This window comes from Ovis canadensis, chromosome 3 (genome assembly GCF_042477335.2).
Source record: "Ovis canadensis isolate MfBH-ARS-UI-01 breed Bighorn chromosome 3, ARS-UI_OviCan_v2, whole genome shotgun sequence".
NCBI lineage: Eukaryota > Metazoa > Chordata > Mammalia > Artiodactyla > Bovidae > Ovis > Ovis canadensis.
The window spans coordinates 82,516,768-82,529,711 of record NC_091247.1 but is presented as its reverse complement, the minus strand read 5'-3'; positions in this window follow the sequence as shown (position 1 = coordinate 82,529,711).

Below are 12,944 nucleotides of genomic sequence, written 5' to 3'. Positions count from 1 at the left end.
CCTCCCACTGAGTCTCCTAGGAGCACCCCAGAGAGCTCTTTCTGCAAAGCAAAGCTGATCTGTTAAAGATCTGCTTTAAATGCTTAGTACCTTCATCTCCCAACTCTATCTTCTTGGCAGAGCCGGGGGCCCTGCGGTGCCCAGCTCTCCTACCACCACCTCCCTCTGCTCCTTGCAGAGCCACTTCCCTACCATACCCTCCTTCCTCCTGCTCCCTGATTTTGCACATTCTGTTCCCTTCCAGTCCAACCACTTCCGCTTGTTGAAATCCCCTTGAGGAGCCACACTCTAGCCATAGCATCCTACAAACTACTAACAGACTCAAACCTCTGCCAAACTGTTCTCTCCACTTTCCTGTCTGTCCCTGTCTAGTTCATTCTTCAAAATGCAACCAGCCTTGCTTGTACACAGTAGTCCCGTTATGGCAGTCACTTGCGTAAAACCTTCAGTGATTGTGTTCCCAGCAGAGTTGAGTGAAATCTGTCCCCCAACCATGGCCTGTGAGGCCCTGCCTGATCTGACCCCTCACGTTGTCACCCTTGGTCACTGCACCCAGCCACACTGACCGTCTGCAGCTACTCCAGCCTCAAGCCTTTCCTGCCTCATGTGAGCACCAGCTCCTGCTTTGAGACTCCTGGACACCTGTCCTTAGTGGGCCTCACACCCACTCCTTCTCCCCAGCTCAGCTCCAGGGCCTCATCCTCTCGAAACCCTTTCCCATCTCCACAGACTGAATCATGGCTCTGTGATTCTCTCTCATCCTACCCTGCTCTTTTCCTTCATAATATGAATTATAATCTGTAATTACTGAACAATCTTTTCTCCCTCCAGATGGTAAAATTCACAAGGATGGAACCTTAGCCCTGAGCAGGAAGTCCAGAAACCCACACCCAGGTCTGTGGAGCAGATGTGTCTGTGAAGGTTTCCCAGAGCCCACCGCCCTCCCCCAACCCCACGCATATGACACACTGCTCCGGGGCCTTTTGTTTGTATGTCAGTCTCTCCCCACAAGAATGTGAGCCTCTTGACACCAGGGCTATTCTTCTGTGTCTTCCTGCCAAAACAAAGCACCACCCCCCTGCTCTCCCACATCTGGCATTAAGATGAACTCGTGGAGGCACAGTGTTCTGAAACCTGCAGATACAAAAATGTAAAAATCCCTGCGTTCAGATAACAGTGTGGCCAAATGCAACAAAATAAATAAACTTACTAAATATACTGAAAATGTCTGTAATCATTAAGAGCTCAAAGTGAAGTAATATTGGCACTAAATAGCTGTAGCCTACCTGCCTCCTGAGAGATGGTCAGCTTCACTTTCTACTGTGCTGATACCTCCCATATTCTGAGAACAGAAGGTCTTATTCAGGGACCTAGAAGAAGAGGGAAAAACAACGTTAGGAGAAGAGAAGGAAAAGAGGGTAGGAAAAAAGCAAGAAGCAACATGGCAAGGTGCAGAGAGCTGAGCTCTGACGTCAGACCACGTGGATCACACCCTGCCTCAGTCCTGGCCTCAGGCAGGTCCCTTGGCCTCTTTAGTCCTACGCTTCCACAGCTGAAAGATAAAGACAGAGTTGCCTCATTAGCTTGTCCTGAGAACCAGATCATGTAAAGCGTGTCCGGCCTGGATGTGGAAGCACCTAGCAGTGCTTGTCCATAGTTCCCATCCACGTGTACTTGCTCATCCGAGCATTTATTCAGCTCCTACTGTGTGCCCCAAGTGGCAAAGGCTACCAGGAGAGCAAAAAACAAACATGTCTTCATGGAGCCTACAGTCTCTTCAGGGAAATAAACGTTCCAATAACCAAAGATAAACCTGCGCCTGTAGTTGGGGCTACAGAGGAAACGGTGCTGTGAGCGCCTGTCACCATGGAGCGAGGCTGAGACCCAGGGCAGGCTCTGCAGCCAGCTGCCCTTGGTTTGACTTCTAGCCCCACCACTAGTCAAGCAGATAACCTTGAGCAAGTCGGTGTACTTACCTCCTTATGTTTCTGTTTGCTTACCTGTAAGACAGGGGTAACAGTAGCATATCTACCACACAGGGTTGTTATGAAGATTAAATAAGTTGAGTTATCATAGAGAGGACTGGTGCCTAATAACTACTATATAAGGATTTGCTGTTTCATTATTATTACTTTACTTAATTGGGGTGGTAAAAAAGAAGAATTCCTAAGACTATCTGAACTGAGGAAAGGTTAATAGTGTTAATGATGAAATGGAGGAGAGAAAAGCACAGGCAAGTGTCCACAGGTGGAAATGAAAGTAACAAACCCAAGGAACTAATAACAGATGATTGCAGCTGAGAAATGAAGGCAGACCAGGCAGGACTTTGTAAGCAGTGGTCAAGAGTTTCATCCTGACCCTGTAGGCAGTGAGAGAGCAGGCAGACCACTCTAACTTCAGGGCAGAGAAAGTCAAAGTGAAAGAAAAGTCGTGTCCGGCTCTTTGGGATCCCACGCACTGTAGCTTACCAGGCTCCTCCATCCATGGAATTTTCCAGGCAAGACTACTGGAGTGGGTTGCCATTTAGGGACTAGTGAAGGGACAGAGAGAATGCAGGCCCACCACTGGGAGTTCACTGTAGAGATCTCGAAGGAATTAGGATGTCGTGGACAAGAGGGACGGTAATACAGATAACAAGACATGGAATGGACTTAAGAGGTGTTCTGAAGATAAAACTGAACAAGACTGGGTGAACCCGTCAAAAAGCAGAGACAGATAAGCAGCATGGTTCCTAGATGCCTGGCTTACAAAACTGAATGGATGGTGGAGCTATGCACTGAGATGGAGAACGATCCCTACAAGAATAGCAAGGATATAACAAAGGTTAGGAGTGCCTGCTAAATAACAATGTGTGTGAGTGATCAGAGGGTGAGGAATCTGGTCCTCTTCCCTTGGAGAAGTCACCTGACCTAGGTATCTCATATTCCATTCATAGTTCTGCAGACAGGGGAGATCATCCAAAGGTCATCTATATTTGGCCATGGGACACAGCAATATGCGAACACTGTACATTTAACCTGCTCTTTCTAACCCAGACCATCTTCCACCTCAGGCTCCTCTCTGTAGCCTGAGACCAGCAAGAGGAGAAAGGATAAGGCTCTAAACAGATGCTCCACTGAAGCAAAGAAATGACTGTATCTTCACAGGGCATGAGGACAAAACCAGGCTCCCCTTGGTATACAAAGAATGCAGGCAAGTTGCCATGGGAACAGTCAATGGATTTTCACATCATTACTATTTCTAGCTACTCTCGCTCAAGCACTTACAGAATGCCAGGCACTTTCTTTACATTGTCACCTTCACACAGCATTATGGCAACAGGAAGCAGGATTGAGAGAAACTTACTGAGGTTACACAGCCACTGTGTGACAGAGCAGGAATTTGGACCCAAGGTTGCATGACTCTGAGGTCAATCTTTTTTTAACCCTAGTGAATTTCTTTGACCGAGCAACACTTTAACACTGACTCCCATATGCAAAACAGACATTTTCAGGTAGTTAAACACATGTCAGATGAAACCCTTGGCCACCCAATAGAACAAAGCTAACTGGCCTCTACAGAGATCAAAACCACGACCTTGTCCTTATTTGATCATTCTGCCAACAAAGTGCTTGAGGCAAACAAACTTGCCATCACATGGCTATCAAGCATTTCATTTCCCTTCACATTGTATAGTTGGCTCATTTATTCAAAGAGCTCGGCCTTTCAAAATAAGCCACCAATGGAAGAGAGAGACAAGTGATGCTTCTACAAATCATCAGATGGAAAGACTTGTTTAGGATTTGTTAAGGACTTAAAAGGAAGCGGCTAAAGGGTAGGAAACCTACCTTCAGAGATGAACAGAACCCTCAGAGATGGACAGGTCCTGGCCCTCGGGAAAAGGGTGCCTCTACTGACCTTGTCATGTGCTCACACTGCCACCTGCTGGACATCACACACATCTCTACTTCCCCAAAGAGTCCACCTGGAGACCCATACAGCCTACCCTGCAGATTGATTGCTCACACTTGATTGCCTCTTTTTTGTATTTTACAGTGTCATATGCAAGAGGAACTCTGATTTTCTGACCCCAAACTCTTTACAGCCTGATACATAAGAAAGGCAAATAGGAATCCATGCATGTTCTGTTGGTGGAGGGGAGCCAAGAGTACAAGGGAATATTCTGTGAGGAAGCCAGGGCAGGGGAAGGCGGTGATGGGGAGGCCACCGTGGGCTTGTGAGGGTACCTAGGAGAGACCACTGCACCTGAAATTCATTTGTCTACTCCAGAATCTCAAGGTTCTTCGGCCACAGCACTAACAAAAAATCCCTTTTAAATATAGTGTGATGTATTCTTCCTTGCATATTTTTTTTTCCTTTAAGCACAGCTTATGGTGCTAAGAGCAGGGTGGGCTTCCAGCTTCAGAACATAGTGCTATTATTTTCCAAGACCACAAGCAGCAGTCTTTCTCTTTAAAAGAATTGTAATCTTCCCCTTTCTTTCAATCACAGCATGAAAATAGATTACTGTGCTGGAGCATTTTAAAAATTAAAGGCTTAGATGGCACATGCTGATCAAAAGCTGATCTTCAAATACCTCTTTCCGGCAACTATTACGTTTTTTAAGTTGCCTTTTTCATTTTTCTTTGATTTACCTCATGTGGCATTGCATAAATGCAACAGACTGAAATGCTTCTCTTATTCCAAATGTAGTTAAACCACATTTTCTTTTAATGTTATAAGTCTGGAATACAAAGATGAGTTAGAGAGTTCAGTTCCGTTAAGTCACTCAGTCATGTCCGACGTTTTGCAACCCCATGGACTACAGCACGCCAGGACTCCCTGTCCATCACCAACTCCCAGAGCTTGCTCAAACTCGTGTCCACTAAGTCGGTGATGCCATCCAACCATTTCATCTTCTGTCATCCCCTTCTCCTCCTGCTTTCAATCTTTCCCAGCATCAGGGTCTTTTCCAATGAATCAGTTCTTTGCATCAGGTGGCCAAAGTATTGGACTTTCAGCTTCAGCATCAGTTCTTCCAATGTATATTCAGGACTGATTTCCTTTAGGATGGACTGGTTGGATCTCCTTGCTGTCCGAGGGACTCTCAAGAGTCTTCTCCAGCACTGCAGTTCAAAAACATCAATTCTTTGGCACTCAGCTTTCTTCATATTCCAACTCTCATATCCATTCATGACTACTGGAAAAACCATAGCCTTGACTAGACGGACCTTTGTTGGCAAAGTAATGTCTCTGCTTTTTAATATGCTGTCTATGTTGACCACATCTTTTCTTCAAAGGAGCAAGCATCTTTTAATTTCAAGGCTGCAGTCACCATCTATAGTGATTTTGGAACCCAAAAAATAGTCTGTCACTGTTTCCACTGTTTCCCCATCTATTTGCCATGAAGTTATGGGACCAGATGCCATGATCTTTGTTTTCTGAATGTTGAGTTTTAAGCCAACTTTTTCACTCTCCTCTTTTACTTTCATCAAGAGGCTCTTTAGTTCTTCTTTGCTTTCTGCCATAAGGGTGGTGTCATCTGCATATCTGAGGTTATTGATATTTCTCCTGGCAATCTTGATTCCAGCTTGTGCTTCATCCAGTCCAGCATTTCTCATGATGTACTCTGCATATAAGTTAAATAAGCAGGGTGACAACATACAGCCTTGACGTACTCCTTTCCCAATTTGGAACCAGTCTGTTGTTGCATGTCCAGTTCTAACTGTTGCTTCCTGACCTGCATACAGATTTCTCAAGAGGCAGGTCAGGTGGTCTGGTATTCCCATCTCTTTCAGAATTTTCCACAATTTATTGTGATCCACACAGTCAAAGGCTTTGGCATAGTCAATAAAGCAGAAATAGATGTTTTTCTGGAACTCTCTTCCTTTTTCCATGATCCAGCGGATGTTGGCAATTTGATCTCTGGTTCCTCTGCCTTTTCTAAAACCAGTTTGAACATCTGAAAGTTCATGGTTCATGTATTGTTGAAGCCTGGCTTGGAGAATTTTGAGCATTACTTTGCTAACATGTGAGATGAGTACAATTGTGTGGTAGTTTGAGCATTCTTTGGCATTGCCTGTCTTTGGGGTTGGAATGAAAACTGACTTTTTCCAGTCCTGTGGCCACTGCTGTGTTTTTCCAGATTTGCTGGCCTATTGAGTACAGCACTTTCACAGCATCATCTCTTAGGATGAGAAATAGTTCAACTGGAATTCCATCACTTCCACTAGCTTTGTTCATAATGATGCTTCCTAAGGCCCACTTGACTTCACATTCCAGGATGTCTGGCTCAAGGTGAGTGATCACACCATCGTGATTATCTGGGTCATGAAGATCTTTTTTGTATAGTTCTTCTGTGTATTCTTGCCACCTCTTCTTAATATCTTCTGCTTGTTAGGTCCATACCATTTCTGTCAGTCAGGGACCTATCTAGTGACATGTCCTTCATATGTTTAAGGTTCAGTGACTCAGATAAATTAGAATCATTCTCTGATCCACTTTCCAAAGGAAGACACTGAAAGATTCTTGCCTTTCCAGATTTACAGAACCTTTTGATAACAGAAGAGAATATGGAATTTCTCAGTTTTCAGATTGTTTTCATGTTCACTGAAGCCCACTACTGTCTTCTGATTTAACACATAGAATTAAAATCACAGCATCTCCCCAGGTGGTTTCACTTATTCCCATGGCCTCAAGCACACCTGAATGTCACAACTTTTAAGCCCATGTCTTTAGTTTCCAACACTCACCTGAGGTCTAGACCCATCTCTCTAACCATCCACTAAATATTTCACCCTGGATGTCCCATGGGCACCTTAAATTCTTTGTGTCTAATCTCAGACTTGGTCATCCCAGCCCCATCTCTCAAACTTGCTCTTCCTTCATGTGATCATTCTGCTAAGTCGCTTCAGTCGTGTCCGACTCGGTGCAACCTCATAGACGGCAGCCCACCAGGCTCCCCGGTCCCTGGGATTCTCCAGGCAAGAACACTGGAGTGGGTTGCCATTTCCTTCTCCAACGCAGGAAAGTGAAAAGTGAAAGTGAAATCGCTCAGTCGTGTCAGACTCTTTGTGACCCCATGGACTGCAGCCTACCAGGCTCCTCCATCAATGGGATTTTCCAGGCAAGAGTACTGGAGTGGGGTGCCATCGCCTTCTCTGTAATCATTCTAGGTAATGGCAAAGCTATCCACTCCATTATACAAACCCAAACTCCAAATGTCTCCTGATACCCTAGCCTTAATATGATTGCTTTCTAAGTCCTGTTACATCTATACCTGATAGAACTATTTACTCTCTTCTCTTCAGCTTTGCTGACCCTGGCTTTGCACGTGTACTGTTGAAACAGCCTTGCAACTATCTACCTTTCACCTCACTTAGTGTTCTCCTTTTCTTCCTTTACATTCAAAAATATAAAAATGATCACATCCTTGATACTACAATCACAGTACATACAAGAGAAAGCTGATAAATTGGATTTTATCAAAATTTAAAACTTTTGCTCTGAAAAAGATGCTGTTAAAAGGATGATGAGATAAACTATAGACCAGAAGAAACTATTCACAGTCACATACTCAACAAAGAACTTGCATCCAGAATATATAAAGAATTCTGAAAACTTGACAATAGAAAAACAATTCGACTCAAAAATGGTCAAAAGGTATGCGCAGACATTGCACAGAAGAGCATATACAGATGGAAAACAAGCACATGAAAAGGTGTACAACATAAGCCATTTGAAAAACACAGATTAAGACTACAATAAGATATCATTATATGTCTCAGAGTGACTGAAAATAAAAGAACTGTGATAACACCAAAGCTGGGGGGGTCGTAGAGAAGCGGGATCACTAGTGAGAATGCAAAATGGTAGAGCCACTCTGGAAAACAGTTTGACATTTCCTTTTAAAACTAACAATAGACTTACTCCAACAGACCTTGCAGTTGCACTCTCGGGCATATACAGCCGAGAAATGAATACTTGTTTTCACACAGAAATTTAGATACAAATGTCATAGTAGCTTCATTTTCAATAACCAAAACCTACCCAGATGCCCTTCAGTAAGTGAATGCTTGAACAAATTTTAGTACAGACAGCCCATGGAATACTACTCAGTAATAAAAAGGAATGAACCTCAACAAAAATATGTTGAATAAAAAAAGTTTGTCATATAAATGCTATATATATATATATAGAGAGAGAGAGAGAGACAGAGAGAGACAGAGAGAGAGAGAGAGAGATAGCTAAAAGGAACCTGCTGTATATCCCATGGAACTCTACTCAATACTCTGTAATGCCCTATATAGGGAAGAGCCTAAAAGAGAGTGGATATAAATATCTGTATAACTGATTCACTTTGCTGTACAGCGGAACACATGGGCTTCCCATGTGGCACAGTGGTAAAGAATCTGCCTGCCAATGCAGGAGACACAAGAGATGCAGGTTCAATCTCTGGGTTGGGAAGATTCCTGCAGCAAGAAATGGCAACCCACTCCAGTATTCTAACCTGGAAATCGATGGACAGAGGAGCCTGGAAGGCTACAGTCTATGGGGTACATGACTGAGCAACTGAGCCTGCACACAGAGAAACTAACACAGCGCTGTAAAAATCAACTCAACTCCATAAAAATTAATTTTAAAAAAGTTTAGGTCACAGGGTGTATTTTTCAAGATTCAACTTATGTGAAATTTATGAAATGGTAAAATTATACAAATGAAGAAGAGATTAATGGTCACCAGGGTTTAGAAATAGGTGAGGGAGGAGATGGGTAAGGTTATAAAAGGCTAACATGAGAAAATCTTGCAGTAATGGTACAATAAAAAAAATCTTGGTTGTAATGGTGGTTATGCTATGCTACAAATGTAATAAAATTGCATAGCAACACACACACACACAAATGAGATGAATTAGTACATATATTAGCTGGTGAAATTGAATAAGCAGATTATGTCAATGTTAATTTCCTGGTTTTCATTTTACACTATAGTTATGACAGATGTTCACATTAAGAGAGCCTGGATAAAGGGCACACTGGATCTCCCTGGATATTTCTTTGCATCTTCCTACTTATTTCAAAATAAATTTTCAAATAACTACCTGGGGATAAATGGAGGGGAAAGATAAATTGGGAGACTGGGATTGACATATACACACTACTATATATAAAACCTATAATAAGGATCTACTGTAGAGCACAGGGAACTCCACTCAATACTCTGTAATGACTTATATGGGGAAAGAATTTTTAAAAGAATGTATATTATATGTATGTATAACTGATTCACTTTGCTGTATACCGGAAACTAACACAACCTTGTAAATCAACTATTTTCCCACCACATGGACTGTAGCCCACCAGCCTCCTCTGCCCATGGGATTTCCCAGGCAGGAATACTGGAGTGGGTTGCCATTCCCTTCTCCAGGGGATCTTCCCCACGCAGGGACTGAACTCCACCAGGGATCCACTGAAATCCACCCCGGGATCAAACCCAGGTCTCCTGCATTGCAGGCAGATTCTTTACCCCAATTTAAAAAAAGGAAAATTGTTTTAAATAACTGATTATGTCACTCCCTTCAGAAGTTACTTGTAGCTCTCATTATTCATAGAATAAAACATTCACCTATACATATAAGGTCCTCATTCCAACTTTATTTTTCATTAATTGTAGTTTTGCTGTCTTTCATCTTTTTACTGAGTATGCTAAAATATCCACCATTTTTCAGATGTTTGCCTTTCACTTCTAGGATTACAGAAAAAAATATGCATACAACCTGAAAATTCTCAAATTTGCTAGAGTTGGACATTCTAAACATATTCCAAGCCACTTAGTAAGTCTTTGCACTTCTAAGACTCATTAATCTATGCAAAAGTCTCCCATTCTAGATACTAAAGGCTTTATGCAATTTCTCCAAAGAGAAAGAAACGATGAGGAACTATGATGAAGGTAATAAAAGAGTGAGAATTCTGACAGCACATAAAGCATGGGAAGCTGTGAAAGGAGTGCACAGCACTAGGAAATATTCCTTCATTGCTGATTTTGCTCCTTTCCCAAATGCAGTGTATTAGTACAGAACCACAAAGTGGGTAGCTTAAACAGCAGGAATCCCTGTCTCAGTTATGGAGTCTAAAATCAGGATGTTGGCAGGGTTGGTTCCTTTTCAAGAGTTGGAAGGAAGAATCCATTCCATATCCTCAGCTAGCTTTCAGTGGTTGGCTGGCAATCTTTGGCTTCCAGGAGGATCACCCCAACCTTTGCCTTTACTTTCATGTGTGTATATCTTTGTGTCCAAATGTCCTTTCTTTAATATATAAAGATAACAGCCATATTGAATGAGGGGCCAACCTTACTCCAGTATGACTTCATCTTAATTACATTCTATCTTCAAAAAGGATCACAATCTGAGGCACTGGGGGCTATCATGTCAACATATGAATTTGGGAGGAAAACAATTCAGCCTATAACACCCAGGAAGCACTAGTAAACAAGAAAACTGTCCCTTCTTCTGTTTGAATGAGTAGATAGTCCCAGCAGTCCCCAACCTTTTTGATACCAGGGACCAGTTCTGTGGAAGAAAATTTGTCCACAGACCTGGAATCAGGGGGAGATGGTTTCAGGATGATTCATGAGCATTACATTTATTGTGTACTTTATTTCTATTATTATTACTATATCAATTACAACTCAGATCATCAGGCATTAGATCCCAGTGGCTGGGGACCCCACATACACATCAATAGTATGCCTGGTAGCAGAAGGCACAAGGAATTTGCTGGGGAAACCAGGGCTTACTGTAAAGATTCATATACTCATCACATAGGAAGAAATTTAACAAGCACATGAGTGTGCCTGACGCTGTATTAGAAAATACTTGATGCCTGCCAAATATGCAGGTTGGATCATCCTGAAATCAAGCTGCTAATCACACAGTAATCATATTCCAGTGTATGTTGCTGACTCACCTTGTAGCTGACTTAGAATCACAAATTATCTACAAAGATTTTAAATGTGAAAAAAAATGCTTACTTATTGGAAACAACCCATAATTGATAAATAATTCATTTAACTTTTAAGAGCCAAATTGCTTAATCTAATCAATTGTGGCCAGGCTTTGCAAGAAGACAGTGGAATGTTAATATATATATTAAACAATACCAAAAAGATTATATTGCTTGAAATACAAAGTAAATTTTTTCCTTCATATAATAAAAGTAAATTTTTCTCCTTAACAGTCTTCCATTTTCCAAGGTTAGAGAGAGCAGCAATTTTTAAATGCCACTTAATTGATTTAAATGGCATACCACCTGGATTTCACAGCTTTTCTACTTCTGCTTATCACCACAGGGTGCCTTAAACCTAGTTGTAAGTCACAGTGACTGGACACAAGAAGGACAGGGAGGTATTTTACAAAGCCAAGCTTGTGAAGCAAACAAGCCTCTTATCTATGGGGAATACAGAGCTGCTCTCAAATTTCATTCATCCTCAGATCAATCACTGAGCCTGTGAAGGTCACTGGGGGGAAGTGGCACCACCGAACTGGCCATGTTTCCCTCTGAGTAAGAAACTAACACAAGCAAAATGTCTTTAAGACTCCAAAGCAGTTCTAAAGCACCAAAAGTCCCTGAGGGCTAGTAACTAATAGATTAACTATGGGGAAAATTGGGGGTGATAAATTATGATGTGGTTAAATGCAAAAACTAAAGGTAAGGTAAACTTAAGGTTAAGAAAGTAAACATAGAATTGTCAGGGAATCCCCAACTTTATGTTCCATATTAGCAATTTGACAAGCCTGCAGGAAAGGTTCAGCAATATAGGTCACTTTACAAGCGTAAGTTATCTGAATTTAATTTTTCTGAGCTAGATTCCTTTTAACTGAACTGCCTGATTCTTACCCCTCCCCATTCCAAATCATTCAATACATACTGATGTCACAGTCATCTTTCCAAAAAAGCGAGTCCAATCACACTACTTCAGAGCTGCCTCTAACACACAAAGCATCCTTAAGCAAAAATTTTAAATGGCACCCTCTCAAGTAAAGAGTATATATATATATATATATATATATATATATATATATATATATGCATAGTGTATGAAGGCACAACCTGAACAGATTGTTAAGCCATACTCCCATCTGCTCACATGTCCCCAGAATGCCAAGAAGCAAATGTCATGGGCAGTATGCATAGTTAATGCCCATGTGTGTGTCCATATACACACCACAACCCCGAGGTGAGATGCTATAACAGGGACAGAGGTTGGTAGGGTCGAAATCAGGCCGCCAAGATCAGCCAATGAAAAGAACATCAAGTGTTACAGAAGTTGCAGTGTTAATTTCTTACAGAGTAAATGTCAAAAGATACAACCTATACAAACAAAAGTTTTTTGGAATCCTCAATCACTTTAAGAGTGTAAAGAAGTCTTGAGATTCAAAAGGTTGTGAACCAGTGAGTGAGTAGATGTCTACAGTGTGACCTGCATCCCGTAAGAAGCAGCAGCCACAGGAAGTATCGTGATCACTCCTCTGTGGTTCAAAACCTGCACTAGTTCAGGAGCCACAAGGCAGCGTGAAATGCACCCTGGTTTGGGAGACAAGTCTATTTCAAACCCTATTTTAACTATTGATTGGTTTATGTAACCTAGGCTTGTTACCAGTAGTCATGTACAGATGTGAGAGTTGGACCATAAAGAAGATCAAGCACTGAAAAATTGATGCTTTTGAATTGTGGTGTTGGAGAAGACTCTTGAGAGTCCCTTGGACTGCAAGGAGATCAAACCAGTCAGTCCTAAAGGAAATCAACCCAGAATATTCATTGGAAGGACTGATGCTGAAGCTGAAGCTCCAATACTTTGGCCACCTGAAGCAAAGAGCCAACTCATTGGAAAAGATGCCGGGAAAGATAAAGGCAAAAGGAGAAGAGGGCAGCAGAGGATGAGATGATTAGATAGCATCACTGACTCAT